Raw genomic sequence first — 7,098 nt, forward strand, 5'->3', positions numbered from 1 at the left:
TCATATTTTTTTAAAGCTATAGGCAACTCTTATTTGAAATGATATCATTGTTCTTTTGTGTGAAGCACACGTGTGAATGTTTTCTGTAATTTTGTGTGGACTCTATTTGTGTGTGTGTACTGTACCTCCACAGAAGTTCAGCAGAAAGAGTTGGATGGTGATGCATGATTTTTTCTCAATTTAACTCTTGATGAAGGATCTAGAAAAAAAAACAATATCTAAAGTTAATTTCAGCTTTGATGTCATATTTTATTAAAACAGTTTTTAAATCACTGTCTAATGTGCAAATGTCACTCGCATCTATTAACGAATACACTTATTTTATTATTAATTTAAATGAAACAATAATAATAATTATAAACAACAAGGCTTTACCTTAGAAATCCTGTTATATTTTTTAAATCCAATTCACATCCACTTTCATGTTTATTATCAATATATCATAAAGCTTTTTATGTTTTATGTCTTAATTTATAGCAGTCTTTTAAAGAGTCTGAAACAAGATGACACACTTTAAACTCAAAGAAATATTTGATATATTTTAAAATAATTTTTGCATTGATGCATACTTTTCAATAAAAAGCTGTTTTTGTCTATAGAAAAAGATACAGTTTGTTAAACACAAGTTGACCTTTTGTGACGGGACACTATATGGGGTAAGTTGTCACAATGGAACTTATCATTCTACAGCATATAATAGATTTTTATAGCAATATTCAAACAGATGGACAAGTATGAAATGCAAAACAGTCAATGAAACGGCAGTAGAAAAAGATAAATATTGTAATTAATTCAGTGTCATTTCAGCATTTGAAACCCATGTGACAACTTGCCCCAATATTAATCTGACAATGTGGCCCGATCGTTTTATGTTAACAAAAAAAAAAAAAAAAAAAAAACAGTTTTTGCTTAAAATCTACTTTTGTAGTTTTACTCTGTATTTCAAGTGTTGTTTAATGGTCATCAATTGTTCACAAACACTTATAACAAAAATATGACACATGGAGTTTTAGTTTTGTGCATAGAATTCACAAAATGATTCTACTTTAGGACAGTTTTGAACTTGATAACAAACACTCAAACTACTCCTAGATTGTGTAATTGGCCCTTTCACTCAAAACCTTAGATATTATAAGCTATATAACACGTGAATTCTAATTCTACACATTTAGTATGCATTATCCATCATATGGATTGCGCATTTTATCCTGCATCATTTTAATGTCACATAATATCATCCCAAACAGCTTCTTTAAAAAAAAAAAATCTAGACGTTTTCATTTACTTGTCAGCAGTTCATCTTTGTAACTCAGATGCACACCGCTGCATTCGAGACGTTCAAACACAGAAAGACAATCACACTAACTGCATATAAAGTGCTTAACCTGCTCTAAACTCATATGTCATAATAACTTTTATCCGCAGATAACGGCTTGACTTACCTGCTGCGTGTCTGTGTCATGTTCCGTTCCAGAGGCGGCCGGTGATGTGCGTTCGGGTGTTTTATGAGGGGAGAGCGATGCGCACACACACACACACTCATACACACATGGATGAACAAGAGAGAGAGGCAGATATATATATTCTCTAGGAGGGATGCCTTGGGGCAGTACAATCAGGCACAGGCCCCTCCTGCCTCTGCTGCTATTGGCACAAGCTCAAATGGGTCCAATTTAGGAAACTGGCCCGGTCCAGTCCATTAAGGAGAAGTCGAGACTCTTCAGTCTCGCTGTACTGGGACAGTTTGCTTAATTGGGCCGGAGTGCAATTTAAAGTCACTAATGCAAACTTGAGCAGCCTTCTCACACCACTTAATGGAATTGTGTCAATTGAATTGAGTTGAGTTTAGTTTCAATTAAGTGTGTTTTATTGCCGTAGCAAGGACCTGTACATTTGTATTGCCAAAGCAGTATGACTATTGTGGTTTAAAGAAGTTTTATTAACAATTAAAATAAAGCATTAAATTTAATTAAAGTTGGGAAAAAAAGAATTAAATTGCCCTAAGCAGTGCTAAACAGTTTTTAACAATTACAATTTTAACAATTCAAAGAAATCAAATTAAAATTAAATATTGCCCAAATCCACTGCAAAAAGCTTTACTAAAAATTAAATTAAATTAAATTAAATTAAAACCTAAATTATAAAAAATATTAATGTGATAGTTTACTTAAAACCGAAATAAAATAAATATTGCCCAAGGCAGTGCAAAAGTGTCAGCACATAATTTTGATATTAATGTGATGGTTTATTCATAAATAAAATAAGTAAAAATTTAATTAAATTAAATATCCCTCAAAGCAGTGCATACAAGTTTTCATAGAATTAAAATAGAACTGAAATTCAATTAAATACAATGAAATTAATTTAGAATAAATTAAATGTTGCCTAAAGCAGTGCAAAAAAGATTCAACAATTAAAATAGATAAAATAAAAATAAACAATACAAATAAAACAAAATTAAGAAATTAGCTGCTTCAAATGGAAGTTAAATACATATTTAATTAAAATAAATGAAAATCAGATGTTAACAACTCGCAAGTTTAACAAGAAATACGGTGCAATTTTAAATCTCAACATTAATGTTTACTCAAAAAAACAAAAACAAACAAAAACAAATCTGCGTGTGGATCGAGATGAAGGCGTATAAATGTTTAATAATTAAGTGAACTATTTCTTCAGGTGGGTATTGGAGTGGAATTTAATGTCGCCATCAGAAACTTCCCTTTACCTCATGGACTTCTGTCTTTAAGTCTCTCATTCTGCATTCGCGGTTTGACCCAGTTTGTGTCTTTAGAGAAGCATGAAGCTGCAGAATCAAGTTTTAATGTGCACTGCTAACAGTGCATGATGGATCGGTAAATAAAGGCAGAACCCTATCAATCATTCATAACATACTGTATATGTGGTTTGGACATAGAAAGCTTGAAAGCAGCGATGAGAAATAAGCTTTCTGAATAATCGAAGGACTGCACTTCTCCATATCTCTGAGATGTTTCAGTTCGGTCCTCATCAGTGTTTTTGTGGTCTGTGGATCTCCAGCGTAATGCAGTGGTCTCTCTCCACAAGCTGCATAATTTAATATCTTTAACACAAACTAGCCACAAAATTCACTCACGACTGCAATAGTTAAAAAAGACATCTCTGCGAGAAGTTCATGGTTTGTCTCTGAAATGTATATGAAATCGTAATGAAGTACTTTACATTCATTCAAAATGTAGAGTTTATATTATAGTTAGCGATTTACAAAAAAGAGCAGTACAAGTCAAATAATTGTTTTAATATTTTTTATTATAGAAGCTCACGTGTATTAGCATTTGGCATTAAAAAAGATTTTGAGTCTATGTTGATTTTGGTAGCTTTTTCATGTTTTTAAACCATTTGGAGTTAAAAATTCAATTGTCTCAGCTCATAAAATTATCATTAATCTTTATTTTTGTCATGTTTGTCTTTATTAGTGTTAAAATGATTCAATTATGAAACCAATTCAATTTCAGCAGCTCTAAAGAAGATAATCATGTCATTATTCAGTGCAGTGTTGTTTTAGTTCAGTACTTGTCAGTGTTGCAAAGTTCATCAATTATGTTACATTTTTGCTGAATATGGTGAACCATTTATAGGATTTTTTTCAACTAAAACCTAGTTAGAATATACATTTTTGATGCATTTGAAATCTTTGCATTTTTTGCAGTGCACATTAAAACGCTGGTTTAATGGGGAATTAGCGAGCGAGCGAGCGGGTGATGGTTCGTGAGTGTTTATGAGCGCAGGTCCTTTGAGAAATGTCAGTGTGTTTGTAGGGGGTTGAGCCCTTCCTGGAGGATCAGGCGTGCTGTCAGACACACGAGAGGAGATGAACTGTGACAGCGTGATCCGTAGGGCCTAACCATCTGTAGAAACACAGAGAAAGAGAGAGACTGAGAAAGAGTTATAGGTGTAAGAGAGAAACCTGCCTCTGTTATGAGCAAAATATAGGACGCTTATGAGGAATAAAATGACATTTCTGTCATTGACTCACTGTAGTCACATCATTTTTTTATTAGCTGTTTTTATTTTAATTGTGTTAATCTTGTTTGTGTTTTGTCATTTTTATTAGTTTTTTTAAAATATGCCAGTATCGTATTTATTATTATTTAATAATTTATTAATATTTATTTATTAATAATTATTCATTAACAACTTTTCTTTCAAATTAAAATATACAGTATATATATATATATATATATATATATATATATTAGTTCTTTAAGGCTTAAAAGCTACACTCATAAAGAGACGTATTATATTGCTATATTATACTAAACTTTAAGCTTATAGGTGAAAGAGAGAGACCATTCATCCGGTATGAGCCAAATATAGGGTGTTTATGAGGAATAATTTATCCAAACATTACAATTTCAATCATTTAGGCCCAATTCTATTTTATACCCCTTCCCCTACCCCTCCACCTACCGCTTCCCCTTGTCCCTTGAAACAGAGGTCCCGAAAAATCTTCATTTGAAGGGCTATCTGGCCCTTCCCCTTACCCCTACCCCTCCAACCAAAAGAGAATCGAGACACCCCTACCCCTTCACATGAACGCGCGAAATGGAGGGGTAGGGGAAAGGGGAAGGGCTAAGGGGTAGAATTGGGATTGGGCCTTAATCTTTGTTTTGACATTCCAAACAATAGCAATTTGTGATGATATTCAAAAAGGACATAAAAGTTGATTATATGACCTGTACATATTATTCAATATGTTACAAAGTCTTTTGATATATATTCGAGTGAGGAATAGACCCAAATTTAATTCAGTCATTGCAAAAATTATTTTCTTTCTTCGTATTTTTTGTTTTGCTTTAAATTACAAATTCAAGATATCAAGATGCATTTAATTGAGAATAATTTTTTTTAAATGTATAAATAAAAATAAACAATGAAAAAAACTTTCTTTTGATTGAAGTTTATTTTTTCTTACCCCACTGACAGAACATTGTTTTAATCAAAAACTCACTTAATTTTGATACATTTTAAATAATTTAAGTTATTTATCTTGATTTAAGAATGTTTAGATACAAGACAAAAATACCAAATAGGAAAATAACTTAAGGAGAAATAACCACATCCTCTCACATGTATTTCCTCTGGAGTTTAGGAAGAAATGTCTCAAAAATTGTGCTCAAATTTGTCACAATAAGTCTGCAAGTCAAAAGTAGAGATTGCTGTGTGAACTCAAACATTTTGCCATCATATTAATTCAAGATCGCATGATCTGAGCAACTGTAAACACTTGCTGTAAGACTCATTTGTGTATCTCTTTTATTTTTCCTAAAGAAACATCTAAAACACAGTACTTAAATGAAACACACAGGGTGTCCCGATCTATGAAAGAGCATCCTCTGAAAACTGAAAAAAATTCCCTGAGCGTTGTTTTCCACATTATTTGAACCCGCTCAATGATTCATGAGTGTGTGTACCTGAAGATAATGAACTGTATTTCTGTGTGTGTATGAACCTCAAGATGAAGTAGAGATTGTGTGTCCGTATGTTCAGGCATCTGTGAGCATGACAGCTCGACTTCATTATGAGTCAGAGAGAGCAACCTTAGGCCAGTATACACACACACACACACACACACACACACAGGCACATGCTGCTGGGTCAATACAGCCATCCAGCTGTGCAGTTATACATTTTCACAGGGTACATCATTACTTTAATATCAACACATTTATCAAAAGAGATTACACACACTCCTGAACGGTATGGTCCTAAACCCTATGAATAGTTTATAATAATAAGTAAATGTAATAATAATTCTACATAACCATTGGGTGTATGTTAGTGTTATTTTAAAAAACATTTATAGTTTTTAAATTTGTAATTTACATTTTTTGAAATATGTCGTATTCTTTATTGGTTTTTCTGTTTACATGTTAATTTTAATTAAAGTTTTTAGTTATTTTGTTGTTTTAAAGTTTTAAAAAGTTAAACTAAATATATATATATATATATATATATATATATATATATATATATATATATATATATATTTTTTTTTTAAATTTAATTTATTGTATTGTTTTTTCCCCCACATAATTATGAATATTTTTTTTATTTCCTCACAATTAAGGTTTTACACATGATCCTTCAGCAATCATTCTAATATCCTGATTTTGCTGCTCAAAAAACATTATTTTGATTATTATTTCTTATGTTGAAAATACTTTCATATTTTCGTGGAAGCTGTGAAAGATTTTTGTTGTAGGATTCTCTGATGTACAGAAGGTTCTAAAGAACACAATTTATAAATCTTTTGTTATGATATAAATGTATTTACTGTCACTTTTGATCAATTTAACGTGCCCTCGCTGAATAAAACTATTAATCTCTTTAAAAAAACGAACCTTTCGAACCTTTCACTTTAACATAATTATATGTCTTGCATTTTTCCCCTCACTTTTTCACCATTTGTCTGTAAAATGTTCCTGAGGTGATTGTTCATACACATTAAGATCACAGATTTAATGCATGAGTATAAGGCATAAGTTTATATTTTAGGGAGGGTTCTCTCTCTCTCGTGTGTGTGTGTGTGTGACTAAGCACACGGCTGAAGTGTTTTTGGGACTCTGTCTGTTTTTGGCCCTGTGGTGTTGGATGCTAACAGCAGCACTCTTAGCTAATGCTGTGAGGCACATTAAGAAAACTCATATCGCTCTCAGCAAATATCAATTATTCAACTAACCCTTCTTTCTTTCTCTGCCCCTCCCTTTCTGTTTTTCCTTTTATCCCTCTATATGATTTTTTAATCAATAGTAGAATGAAGCAATGTTTTACCTGATTAGATTTGTATTTTTGCTTTTGTTGATATTTCAAATTTGTTACATTCACTTTTACATTCAAATTCCAAATATAAGCTTTGAAGGACAGGAAGTGAACCATCCCAAACAGAATTTTTCAATTACACATGAGTGTTTTCTATTCTGTGTGAACAATAGAATCTGTTCATGAGGGTCCATTCCTGATGATGGCCACTTTAACACCAAAGTGTGTCATTTCTGTCCATCCAAAGGCCTGCATGAGGACTCAAACTGCAAAATTATGTTCTTCAAGAGTCCATCA

This window comes from Carassius carassius, chromosome 35, assembly GCF_963082965.1.
Source record: "Carassius carassius chromosome 35, fCarCar2.1, whole genome shotgun sequence".
NCBI classification, from domain to species: Eukaryota; Metazoa; Chordata; class Actinopteri; order Cypriniformes; family Cyprinidae; genus Carassius; species Carassius carassius.